The 13,985-nt window shown below is 30.7% G+C and overlaps 4 non-coding genes across 4 annotated transcripts; all 4 read right to left on the bottom strand.

The window, feature by feature from the left end:
- Positions 1 to 8,613: 8,613 nt before the first annotated feature.
- Positions 8,614 to 8,736, bottom strand: LOC145013690 (small nucleolar RNA snoR80). The gene has a single exon (XR_013665237.1). It is a non-coding gene; the product is annotated as a small nucleolar RNA snoR80 (small nucleolar RNA).
- Positions 8,737 to 8,871: 135 nt separating this feature from the next.
- On the bottom strand, positions 8,872 to 8,983 carry LOC145013684 (small nucleolar RNA Z152/R70/R12). Its single transcript, XR_013665231.1, has one exon. It is a non-coding gene; the product is annotated as a small nucleolar RNA Z152/R70/R12 (small nucleolar RNA).
- Positions 8,984 to 9,049: 66 nt separating this feature from the next.
- LOC145013682 (small nucleolar RNA R11/Z151) lies at positions 9,050 to 9,144 on the bottom strand. Its single transcript, XR_013665229.1, has one exon. It is a non-coding gene; the product is annotated as a small nucleolar RNA R11/Z151 (small nucleolar RNA).
- A 77-nt stretch (positions 9,145 to 9,221) lies between these two features.
- LOC145013677 (small nucleolar RNA Z157/R69/R10) lies at positions 9,222 to 9,322 on the bottom strand. Its single transcript, XR_013665224.1, has one exon. It is a non-coding gene; the product is annotated as a small nucleolar RNA Z157/R69/R10 (small nucleolar RNA).
- Positions 9,323 to 13,985: the final 4,663 nt, after the last annotated feature.

Below are 13,985 nucleotides of genomic sequence, written 5' to 3'. Positions count from 1 at the left end.
AAATGTAAGGATCATTTTCTTAACATTCTACTTTGTGATGCGAACATTAGAAATGCAAGTATGACTGATGAGGTGAAAGATCAAGTGGACCATGATAATGATTTGCAAAATGATGAGGCAGAGGAAGAAGTGACTAACAAATACAGAATACATGATCCAAATTTTAGGTGGGATAAGATGGAACCTAAGTTAGGGGACGTGTTCGAATCACCTGTACAACTGAAATTTTGTGAGACAAACTATGCAGTAAATGGAGGGTACCAAAGATACTTTCAAAAGAGTGACAATAGAAGAATTGTTGCAAGATCTGGTAAGAGACATGAAGATAATAAATTCACTTTTAGACTTTATGCAGCATGGATGTACAATGACAGAACCTTTCAGGTTAAAGCAATGAATTATGAGCATCTTTGTTCTGGAGTGTTTAAATTTGGGTCTATTGTTACCCCGGAAAGGATTGGAAGACACTATGTTACTGAGATAGCAAATGAGCCCAAAATTAAACTTAGGGAGATGATCAGTAACATCAAACAAAGATATAGATGTGTGGTATCTATAGGACAGGTTAGAAGGGCAAAACAGTGGGCAAAAGAACTGATTGAGGGTAAATAAAATGAACACTATGCAAGAATTTGGGATTATGCCCAAGAGTTATTGAGATCAAACCCTGTCTCTACATGCAAAGTTTGTGTTACTAACAATCCAGATGATAAGAATTATTTTAAAAGGTTTTACATATGTTTCAAATCTTTAAGTGTTTACTGGAAAATAAGGTGTAGGAAGGTAATAGGGTTGGATGGATGCTTCCTAAAGGGTCAGGTAAAAGGTGAATTACTCACAGCCATAGGTAGAGATGCTAATAACTAGGTGTTTCCAATAGCTTGGGTTGTTGTTGATATGGAAAACAAGGATAATTGGACCTGGTTTCTGGAGATTCTGAAGGATGATCTTGACCTTGGTACTGGTGTAGATTTGGTTGTTATTTCTGATCAACATAAAGTAAGTTCCCTTATAATTATAGTATATTTCAATTTGATCATTTCAATATGGTTTTAAATACTAAGATAATATGTTTGTTCATAGGGTTTGCTTGAATCTGTTAACTTTATTTGGCCACATGTGGAGCTCAGGCAATGTGCTAGACACATTTATGCAAATTTTAATAAAGCTTTCTCTGGATTGGAGTTGAAGAAGATGTTCTGGGGTTGTGCAATGAGTTGTGTTGAAGGTGACTTCTTGAGAAACATGGAAAAAATAAAGACCATAAGCCCTAGTGCATATGAGTATCTAATGTCAAAAGAACCCAAAACATGGTGCAAAGCTTACATGAGTGTAGGGTTTGCTTGTGAGGCAGTGGAGAATGGTATTTCAGAGTGTTTCAACTCCATAATTGTAGAAGATAGGAAAAAACCTTTGATTACAATGATTGAAGAGATAAGGATATACATAATGGGCAGGCTTTCCTTTATGAATGATGAATGCAGTAAATGGAAAGGTAATATATGTCAAGAGGTGATTAAGAAGATGAATCTTTTTGGAAAGAACTTTAGGTAAGACACAAAATAATTGTTTCTTTTTCTAACTGTCATTATAGTTGACATATAATGACTAATACATACTCTTTTGTCTTCATGAAGGCTTTGGTTAGTAATGGATAGCTTAGGAAATGTATTTGAAGTGAGAAGAGCATGTGCTAGTTACAAGGTAGATTTGGATGGTAGGGTTTGTTCTTGCAGATTATGGGATTTGTCTGGAATCACTTGTGTCCATGCTATAGCAGCCATTAATTATATCCATCAAACTCCAAATGGATATATTAGTGACTACTTTTCAATGAATAAATTCAAGGAATGCTACTCAACAAACACCAGTCCTATGAATGGGAGTAATATGTGGCCTCTAACTGGATACAACAAGCATTTTCCACCTGTTGGTAGGAAAATGCTTGGTAGTCCCAGAACCAAAAGAAGGAGGCATGCAAGTGAGAAAGAGAGTAAGTTTAGTTCCACTTCAAGGGTGAAACCCCCAAGGACAGTAAGATGTGCTAATTATCTTGAGTATGGGCATAATAAAAAAGGCTGCAAGAATGAAAAAAAGGTACCAGTTCCTATGCCACCAAAGAAGATTGGGAGGCCTAGGAAATGTGTTGTGGTTGGATCCAATCCACATGTTTCTGTACCCAGTCAATCTAGTCAACAAGCAAGTCAACATGGCATTCAACCACTTGTGACATCAACTGTAACCACTCAACCTAGTCAACAAGCAAGTCAACAGGGCAGCCTGCATGCTTCAAGTTCTAACACTGGTAAGAAAATAGGAAATTAGGTTTAAGAGGCCCAAGTTTAAAAGTTGGTGACATTGCATCTGTGGGTACTCGTTCAAGTGAAGTAACTGTCCCGGATGTTAAAAGGAAGAAATTGGCTGTAAGAAGGCCAAATAGGATGTCAACAACCAAATTTTAGGATGAAGTCAATAACCAGGTTCCAAATGAGGTTGTTCAAGCTCCTTCTCTTAATGATGTTCCTTTGGTGAATGAGATTATAGAAGAGGAAGAAACTGAGGTGTCAGTGAAGGTGCTAGAGCCAATTTTTAATGAAGTTTATTTGGTCAACAACCAAGTTCCAGTTGTTAATGATATTCCAAATAATGTTGCTCAACTTCCTGTTGTTAATGATGTTCCTTTGGTGAATGAGGTGATAGACGAGGAAGATGACATTATGGTGATAGAAGAAGAAGTAATTATGGTGCTAGAAGAAGAAGCAATTGATGTTCCAATAAAGGTTGTCCAAGATCTAAAACAAAGTCTTGATGAAATTGGAGATGCAATTGATCAAATTCTTGGTTCTGGAAATGTATCAGATGCATCTGATGTTCCATTGGTGAATGAAGGTGGTGCAGAACCTGAATTCACTGAAGGACATGCATCAGATGTTCTCCCCTATAAAATCAAGATAAGTGTTAAAGAAATAGAAATTTTACTTGAAGCAGGATATTCCATGGCTGAAATTGAAAGCATGGGGTGGTTGGAAATTGAACTTGATGACAATCCACCAGTTGAGATGGTAATTTATTAACCTTGTAATTTTAAATATATGTTATTTATTAACCTTTTTATTTCTTGCATCAGAACTTAAATGAGGATGAGCCTAATGTTGATGAAGGTGAAGCTGACTTTGTAAATGATGTTCTAAATGATGATGGTGTGATTGAAGGTGAAGGTGAATCTGACTTTGTAAATGATGATGATGTGATTGAAGTTGAAGGTGCTGAAAATCAAGATGATGGTGATGTGATTGAAGGTGAAGTTGTTAATAATGGGAATGAGGTTGCTGGTGATGTTCTAAATAATGAGGTTGCTAATGATGGGAATGTGGCTGATGATGAAGGTCATCTGATAGTGCCTAAGACAAGGAAAAAAACCATCAGAGAGGATCACTAAACTAAAGCTTAAAAATGCAGTTTTTGATAAAGATGGGGGTGGTTCCACAAGTTCAAATCCAGTGAATCTGGAGTAGTTAGTTATGTATATAGGGGATTTAGGTGGGAATGGTATACTTGGGCATTTACACAGGAAGCCCTTTTTGGTACATTTTGTACATGTTAATTTATACACCCACTAAGTGCACCTTTCATCTAGTTGTTCTCATGTACCTTTTGGGTTGCCTTTTTGGGATATATTTTTGGGAATTTGGTACAAATGGATGGATGTTACATGTTAGTTGATCTTTTGTAATCTTTTGTATTGGCACATGAATATGATGTAATGAATCCCCTCATTATAGTTATAATATGTTTGTTATTATTTTATACTATGTTTTTTTTATCCATACCATTGGCATCTACATTATGTATCATTTGTAACTACAGTTAACCAATTTCAGCATTGTACTTTATCATTTAGCAATTTAATGTATATTATGAGCCATATGTTTGTTATGTTTACCATTTACATTTCACAGATAATTTGTATTTTACCATTTCACAGCATTGTACCATTTCATTATACTTTACCATTTCACAACATTGTACCATTTCATAATTGTAGCTTACCATTTGCATTTCACAAATAATTTGTATCTGAAATCTTCATCCAAAACAACATTGTACCATTTCATAATTGTACTTTACCATTTCACAACATTGTACCATTCCAAAATAACCGTTACTAGCCAACTTCAACATTGTACTTCCATTTGGAACTAAAATCAATCCAAACATTCTACCAAAAGCCAAGTCGACCCAAACATTCTACCAAAAGCCAATCCAAAATGATTTACATCTTCAAAACAACTATTGTCACCATTACAAAAATAAGAACCAAAATACCTACAATTATTTCTACCAAAGTCTTCAATTGTCCATGCCCCTGCCCCTGCATCTACTTTGTGTGGGTTGGGTCGATAATGTGGCCATCTTCTTCATTGTTCCATTTGAAAAAACCACAGTCCTCTTCTTCCACCTAGAGAAAACAATAATTTGTATTAACTACATACAAATTAGGGCAAATTGTTTCAAGGTTTCTTCATTGTACCATTTCAAGGATTATCAAGAAATTTACAAATTAGGGAAAATTGTTTACCATGTAATTAGGGCACCTGTAAAACTTCTTTCCATAGGTCTCAGGTCTTCGAGCAACATATACCTTGCACGCATCTCCATAGCCACATCTAACTACTCTTTTCTTTCTCAATGTTGGACCACCTTGGAAGCTTTATTTGGCAGACGAAGTCGACATTTTACAGATACTTAGGGTAGAAGACGGGAGAGAGAATACAAGATAGTTGAGGGAAAGACTTTGGATCGATGTTAACGGAAAACGAGTATGTTTAGGGGTTAAAAGGGTGGATGTAACCGGTTGATTGAGGGGAACCGGTAAAAAACATTAAATGAAACATGAGGGGCAAATGTTAGGCATCTGTGGCAAAAAAAAAATCGATTTTAGGCATAACCGGTTTTTTTTATGTAAATATGGGGGCTTTTATGACAAAAACCCATACCTTTATTTCCTAATCTATGAAACATATACATACGAGGTTTTGACTAAAAATGCAAATATATGTGTGTGGTACATACAAAGGATTCATCATTTCAACGATTTTTTTTATAAACTATAATAGGTATAGTTTATAGGGCATTCACACTATTTTACTCTTTTTGGGATAAAGAAATAATTATTTAAAAGTATAATTATTTTTACGCTATGTAAACACTATGAAAAGGTAATACATACAATTACAAGGAAAATGGATTTTATTACTCTATACGTAAACCGATTAATACAATTTTATGAGACATCCTTTACCGTACTCCCCATAGTACACACTAAAGTCTTATATGATAACCAGAGTCTTTTGTAGGGGAGCGTGACATTTGTATGAATATTGTTGTACTTGAAAGTATGTTAGATCGACAGATATGGGGTGACTAACAATCTCGCACCTAAACTGTTAGCTAAAGTTAGATCGACAGATATGGGGTGACAAATATCGTACAATTTCAACGTTTGAGGAATGTCGTAGCGGGGCAACTAGTCGATAGCATGGTTATAATAACTCACATGAGGTATTAGCTAATACATTTGGTTTACGGGGCTAATGTACATTCAACCAGTTTTATTTATTCATAAAACTACATTACACTATTTTACACTACAACTGGTAGTTCCAGAAACATTCATTCAAAAGGTTTTATACAGATACAACTACAGTACATTATTTACCAGTACAATATAACTTACATTTCTGGAAACATACATTCAAATGGTTTTATAAATATTAAAACTACATTATACTACATTCTTAGTTTTATAAATATTAAACAATTCATTTTACAAAACAATATTGGATTTTCTGGAATCACACTTTTTCAGCTTATAAGGAAAAATGACAGATTTTTTTCATACAAACGCTTATTAACTTACCATTACCAACTTAATTGTTGATATTTTTTCAGAACTACTTGTATTCTCAGTAAATCAGTAAACAGGTAACCATAAAGATTACTTTTTGAAGATGGGGCGTAATAGCGTCACATCGCATATTTTTGGGTCATATGTATTTGAAAATCAAACAAATAGCGATTCAAATACAATGTAAAAACTTATAAATTATCAATATAATGTGTTTAATGCTTTGATATTATTATTCAATTGTTATGATACTGTACATGAAATCATCCAACTCCAGACGATTCCACCGTTTTTCAGTTTGGGGTGTGACACTTGCAGTGATTTCCTACACAAAAGTCCAGAAATTGCATTAGCAAAGCTACTAGTTATCAGACTCTCCAAGGTCTCAACGCTTCACCAAACTATTCTAAATACTAAGGAGATATCGTAACTATAAGTCAAAATTTCAAGAGAGAGAGTTGGAGGGTGTGAGGGAGAGAATTAGGTGATTTTCAGGGAGCATGACATGCTATAGGTGATTTTCAGGGAGCATGACGTGCAAATGGAGTGCACGACGTGCATTTTAAGGCTACATCTCTCCAACCATTTTGTTTCATGTGTTAGGCTCTCCATGGGCGGTGTTTTAAGCTTCTAGAAGCACACGTCGCGTGGCGCAAAACGCATATTTTGCAAATTTCAAAACTTAATTCATCCAAACTCCATTTTTAACGTTATTTATATCCCTATGTGATCTATAACTCTCTTATACCGATTCTGTTTGTGACAAAAAAAAAAATTCACAACAATGATTTTCTTTTTGGTGACTTTAGCTAAAGATCAAACATTTTTTGTTGCGTTTTACGTTATACAATTCTTGTGTGCGGGTGATTTTTATATCCTATAAAAATCATATCTAATTCATATGTAGTTGGATTTCTACAATCATTTGTTTAATTCTATGGAACAGTAAATGGGGAAATCGACTACTTTTTTTCTATCTTAATAGAATTTTTTTTAGCCAAATTAGATGTAATAAGTAATAACAAAAGGCATAATTCCTATTTTGCCTTACCCTAAACATGTTATTCTCTCTAAGCTCTTTGGCATTACCCTAAAGTCTTTCCGCCACTACTAACAATGCTCCAATCCTCTACATTGCTCCTCCTCGTTTGTCGCCATACTCCTACACCTTAGAAACCATCGTTGCAAAGTAGATTTCATTGAGTAGTTAGGTAATACCGAAGTGCACGCATCTTTGAATATCTATGTTTATTTTAAGAGCGTTTTATCTAGCCCTGTCGAAAATACCCGATACCCGAATTACCCGCCCGATTTTTTCAGGTAACGGGTAAATCGGATCAGGTAAATCGAGTATCGGATAAATTTTTCCGGGTAATCGGGTTACCCGATTTTTTTCGGGTCAGGTAAAAGGTACATTTTTTGGATTTCTAGGTATACCCGAATTACCCGAATTACCCAAATTATTTTAAAATTTCATTTTTCTTATAGAGCTTGTACTATATAGCAAATATTTGATCACGCTTAAACTAATATCATTATTATAAAATATAAATATATTTATTATAACAATACGACACTAACAATATTAAAAGTAATTTTTATATATCATCACGTTTTTTAAAACTTAAAAGTTTTCTATATTATAGTTTTCATTACAATTAACAAACTTATTATCTTAACGAAACTTTAAAACATGGCAAAACTTATGACTACGTTTATCTTAAACATTTTAAACTTTCAAATTAAGATCTTTAGATATTTGTTTTTTTAACATCTTATTAGATTAGATTAAATCGTTACAAAAATACTTGATATCTCATGTATTATTGAGGAACTCCGTTCCGTTTATGTCTCGTTTGTTTATATAAACAAAACTAATAAAGCACGACGTATTTATTCCATTAAATTTATTTTTAGGTGAAATTCAAAAAAAAATCATATATTTCGGGTAATACCCGAATTACCCAAACCCAACCCGATACCCAAATTACCCGAATTTAGTTTGGGTAGGATAACGACCCGAAACCCAAAAAAATTACCCGTTCAACACCCCTAGTTTTATCTATGAAATTAATTTTAAAATCTCTTAGTATTATATACTTTGTGTTCAAGTATAAATAGCATTACAACATAACAAAAATTTGCAATTTGGTTTAGCCGAAATATACAAAAAGCATATAGCGAAAATTTCGATTAGTATAATTGGTGTACAGAAATCGAAAAAAAGTATATAGCGAAAATTTGCATTTCGGCTTAGATGCTCTAAAACATGTTCTATAAATGTAATTACATATAAAAACAGCCTTGGAAGAAGAAGAAAACTAAACTAGAAACTAGAATACACTTCAACTGATTAACATCAATAAAACTAAGAGACATTGATTTCCATTTCATTTCTATTAACATCATTAAACCAAAACAAATTAATGGTCCTTAACAACTTCAAATCACAGATTTCCATTTCATTTTTCTTTGGAAAAAGCTATTTAATCTAACTTAGAGCATTACAAAAATGGCAAATAAACAATATATCGTAATATAAACATAACGAGCAGTCTATACCAATGGAAAAAAACTAACAACCAATACTTAGGTATCTATACAGAATATAAACCAAATAAGCATTCAAAACAACCATAAAGATTTATAAAAAACACACTATTAACACTAGACTTGCATTTTAATCGATCTGTAGAAAATTTGAAAATTGTATGAAGCGTTTCCAGGATATAATGGCATTGAGAGACCATTTATCAGGATCACCACAATATTCATCTGGCGTCCAAGCCATTACACCGTGAGGAACAAATTAATCCTCCAGAATTGGTAAACGGACGCAATTACAACACAATTCAATATCTACGCAAATTCACAAGTGTTTAAAGAACTTCATGTAAATAGAATGAATTTGCCTTATAACTGTAAATTTTGAATTATTTATATCGAAACATAAGATGGATAAAATAGCTCAGTGGAAGGAGAAGTCGTTAAAAATTGGGATCACGGCAAAACAACGTTAATTGCTTTGTCCACTACCCTAATTACACCAATGGTGCTTCGCCTCATCATCGCCATTAACATTCCACCAAAAATAACAAATTTAAAGGGAAATAACAAATGAGTTTTCAAAAACAAAATTATGAGCCTCAGTGTGTGTAACAATCAGATCATTGATTTAATGTATATTAAATCTCACTGAAATCCGCTAAGATAATTAAAAGTATCATCATAAGCTCCGATCAAATTTGAAAGAAAAAAAAAAAAACGAATTCCGAATAAAAACTTTTTTCAATTGAAACAAATCAATGGATTTTTATGTGCTCAGACAGCCAAGGGTTTGTCGTCAAACTGAATGGGAAGAAGAGCCCAAGATCAGAAACTCTAGTCCACAAATTGCTTCATCAACGCACAAAAACAAAATTTCCAAAGACAATAATCAAACATGCTTGACAAATCGATGGAAAATATGAAAAGAGCTGCTTTAATCGGAGATGAAAGGAGAAGTTGATGTAGGAAAGGAAGAGGGCGATGCTGCTTTATAGGATTGAGTATGTGAATGTGATTTAGGGTATTGGAAATGGGAAGTAGGGTTTTAGAGGATTTTTTTTGGGTTTTATGGGCTTCATATGATCTATATGGTCTGGGCCTATCATAGTTGGGAACTTGGGGCGTTTGGAACTTTGGATGTGTTTTTTATTATCAAATTTGTATTGGTTTTAAAGTTGGATAGAATGGAATCGAAATTGGCCCTTGAAGCCTAAGGCTTGAATTAAATTTAAATGAAAAATGTTTAAAAGACTAGAACCTAGAGTTTATTTTATCTAAATCAATTTGGTTGAAATTTAAATGATATCTGAGTTTATCAAAAATAAAAATTTAATATTAATAATTAAATATTAAATATTTTATAAAGTAATATTTTTTCATAACATAATTTAATTTTTTGGAATATTTATAGAAAAATCAAATATTGTTTAAAACATTTATAACACTTTACTAAAAAGTTACTAAAATAATTCTCTTTCTTTATAAAACTCACTAAGTGTGAGACCCATGTATTACATGGGTTTAATTAAAAAAAAATATGAAATTTTAATAATTTAAATAGTTTGAATTTATAAGAAAAATAAGAAACTTTTTGAATTATTAAAATTAATGACACTTTAATGTATTGAATACATTACATATATAAACCATTTGTAATAAATACTTTACATATATATTACCTTACATATTAAATTTGAAATTTTAATTTTATAAAATGAAAAATACAACAAAATGACAAGTGGAAATAGAAAATTTAAAAATTCTAAAAAATATCATGTATCCAAATGAATGAGAAGATGATATGTGGCAAAAAAACCTTCATTTATTATAGTAGATTAGAATTTTGTGGCATTTTATTTAAAAAAAACAAAAATTCCCAAAAATGACAAGTGAAAAATATTAGTTTTAAAACTCCCACAAAATTAAATGTGACAAAACTCTTAGAAATTGATAAGTGCTAAAAAAAATTCATTTATTATAAATGAATCATCATTATTCCTAATAAATAAATTTTTTTGTCACATGGCATTCTCTCTCATTCAATTTGACTAATGTCAATTTGTGGTAATTTTAAATTAATTTTTTTTCACATATCATTTTATGGATTTTCTTATTTATTAAATTTTATATAATACTTTAATGTAACAATTACACTAAATATAGTAATAAATAGATATCAATTTCATTAATTAACTTACCTTCTAATTTCATAAATTTTAAATTAAAGTTTATTAGTTTTTTTGTTTATTTATTTAAATTTAAAAGATAAAAAATATTTCAATTTTAATAATTCATTATTTTTATTATTGTTTATAGATTCAAAGTTCTCAATTATTTAAACCTTCATATTTAAACTTTTTTTTTTTTTAAATTAACTTATTTACTACATGAATCACACAACTAGTGCTTTAATGTTTGAACAATAAACCACTATTAATCTTTGGCTTTAAGTAAAAGAGCATTTCTAACACAAATTTATATTCTGATTTAAAGTTATTATCATCTTAATTAACTTTGATATTTAATTATATTATATTTTTAATGGTTAACCTGAGGAGTGACTTAATAACTTATTGGTTTTTTTAAAAAAAGTCAATAATTTGAAAAAAAAAAAACAAAAAAAACAAACAAAAAAACAAAAACAGAACAAAACGTTTGATAAATATTGATTTTTTAGACAAAAAAATTAAAAATCCAGAAGATTTTGCTTTTTTTTCAAAAAGCCAATGAATTGAAACATACTTAAGGTGTTGTTTGTTTTTTTTTAAAAAAAAAAACTCTTCAAACAACTTTCTGTTGTGCGGTGTAGCACACGCGCAACACTTTCCATCTCACATCAGTTTGTTTTTTGGAAGACTTCATACTACAAAACCTCTGCACGTATGCTGCGTGATGCGGCACTTGACTTACCTCTTCAAACCTCTTCGATTTTCATTTTTTTTGAATTGTTTTTTTTAGAATTTTGGTATAAGTTATTTTTTTTTAACTTTTGTTTTTTTTTAAACTTAGATTTTTTTATACTTTTATTTACGGATTTGATACAATTTATTATTATAGTTTTCATAAATTTTTTTGAACTTGATTTAATAAAAAACTTTGATTTTTTTTACCGTTTCTGATAATAATATTATCAGTTTCAATTTCATCTTTTTTAACATTTATAATTTTTTACAAACTTTGTAGACATCATTTGCAATTTTTTTTTTGTTATTTTTTTTTATGTTTTTTAAAATTAGTTTTTTTTCTAGAATAAAGTTGTTAGTTTCTTTTTGTAAGTTTTTTTTAAAAAAGTTTTATATTTTTGTAAGTTTTTTTTTTTTTTTAAGTTTTAAATTTTTTTTTTACATGTTCTTTTTAGTACTATTTCAATGTTTTAAGAGTAGAATTATTTAAATTTCGGAGTTGAAAACTATTTTTAGTTTATAAAATTCGTTTATTTAAATTTTAGTTTACTGCAGATGTTAAAAAACAAACATGTTTCTTATTATGAGTTGCAGCCGTTTGTTCCACCTCTTCTGCTACATATGATTGCAGAGATGGTCCGCAGACTTCACGAATTTTCGCTTTGGAAAAACAAACAACACCTAAGTTTACCTAATTAATCATTACCTATCTAAAGTCTTTCATTGAACTTTTTCTTATCAAGTTTTTAAGTAAATCATAATTGCATACTTTTGTATGGTTTGTAATATATAAATATTTGAAACATTTAAGAATGGCTTGTATTAAACTTTATATAAATATTTGAAACATTTAATATACATAAATATATATTAAAGAAATAAAATTTATTTAAAACTAAAATAAAATTAAAGGGATAAAATGATATACAATTAAAAAGAAAAAAAAAATAGATGGATAAACCTTTTAAGTATATTGATCGCTTATTATATATTGACTAGTCATTAAAAATAACAATATATATATATATATATATATATATATATATATATATATAGAGAGAGAGAGAGAGAGAGAGAGACAATGGTATTAAATCCTATTAAGTGGCCAAGTAAATAGTAATAACCTATTAAAAAACATGTATTTGCTCAAAGCGATATTCTAAAAAATATCAAACAGAAAAATGAACAAATATATGATGACCAAAGTATAACGAAAAGTGTTGTCGGACTTCAAGGAATAAAAGTATAGAAACTATTATTTGTTCTCGATATTAATTTATAGATGTCTTAGGGCAGTTTGATCCGTCTCTTATTGTGTCGAGTAAGAAGCTATATTCGATTCAGTCATATTCAAATTGGTATACGTCACATGTAGAAGCCTATAACTCAGTCCTTAATCGACTCCTTTAAAATGGCTCTTACTCGATCATATTCATGGTTGTGTCTGACTCAACATTGACTCAATCAAATACGACTTAATCAAAACCTATCAAACAACCCCTTAATACTTTGAGGGATCCTAACAGTTAAGCAATAATCTTTTTTATGAAAGCAACAACAACAAGTATCGGGGATGTTTAACTCATGTAGTTCGATGAGAAGCAGGGGAAACAAGAGAGGGTTGTTGCCCTCTATGACATCCCGCATTTTTCAGAACCAATTAAAACATTTTTCTTTACGCTTTATAAGTTGAGATGCGAAATTTCTCAGTTAAATAAATCGTTTTTAAGACAACAAAAGCTATTTTATTAAAACATTGAGGATGTCATTCGTTCATATCAAAACATACATTACAGTATAAAATATAAAAAGGTCCTGAAAGTACATATTACATGCACATTTCTATATTCCACTCCGTACTCTAATTATACTACACCCGTCTTGGTTCCACTACCTGTGATGCATAAAAATGAGTAGCTCAGGTTTAGGAAAATCTGATGAGATACGTAGGGTTTTCAATCTCATAATAACTTTTTAGGGATAAATCTAAAAAGTGCAGAAAAACTAACCAATAATCATAACAACCCATGTTTAGGGATGTTTACGTCAACAAAATTTTAACTAATTAAGCTACTTTTTAATTCTAAAACGTAGCCAAGACAGATGAATAAAATTTGGGAAAAGATCATCTCATTCCGAGTTTGTATCAAGATTTTATAGCGGTTCATAGTTGGGGAAAAAATTATAAAAAGCACTAAAAAACTAACCAACAATCATAACTGTTCATGTTTGGGGCTGTATAACTCAACCAAATCTTAACCAATTAACCTATTTTCTGATCCTAAAACGCAGACGATGTACAGGACTATAATTTGGGGAAAAAATCAATTCATTCCAAGCTCGTATGTAGATTTTATAGCAGTTCAAAGTGGGGTAAAAATTCTATAAAAAACTGATAGTAAAACAATTGCTTTTGTACATACAAGTCAAGCACAAACCAATAAAAAACCGGCAATGGGTGAACACAAATTACCAAGTACATCAATACAAAGATGATCAAACAATAAATCAAAAAATTATCTCTTCTTCACATAAATCAATCAAACCATGAGCACTTAAAACACATTATTATTCACAAAAAATAGAACATATGAGCAATTAAATTGATTATATTAAGAAAAACAATT

This window comes from Lactuca saligna, chromosome 8 (genome assembly GCF_052625555.1).
Source record: "Lactuca saligna cultivar CGN05327 chromosome 8, ASM5262555v1, whole genome shotgun sequence".
Taxonomy (NCBI): domain Eukaryota; kingdom Viridiplantae; phylum Streptophyta; class Magnoliopsida; order Asterales; family Asteraceae; genus Lactuca; species Lactuca saligna.
Note: the sequence above shows the minus strand (reverse complement) of the source record. Positions and strands in the feature narration are given on the sequence as shown.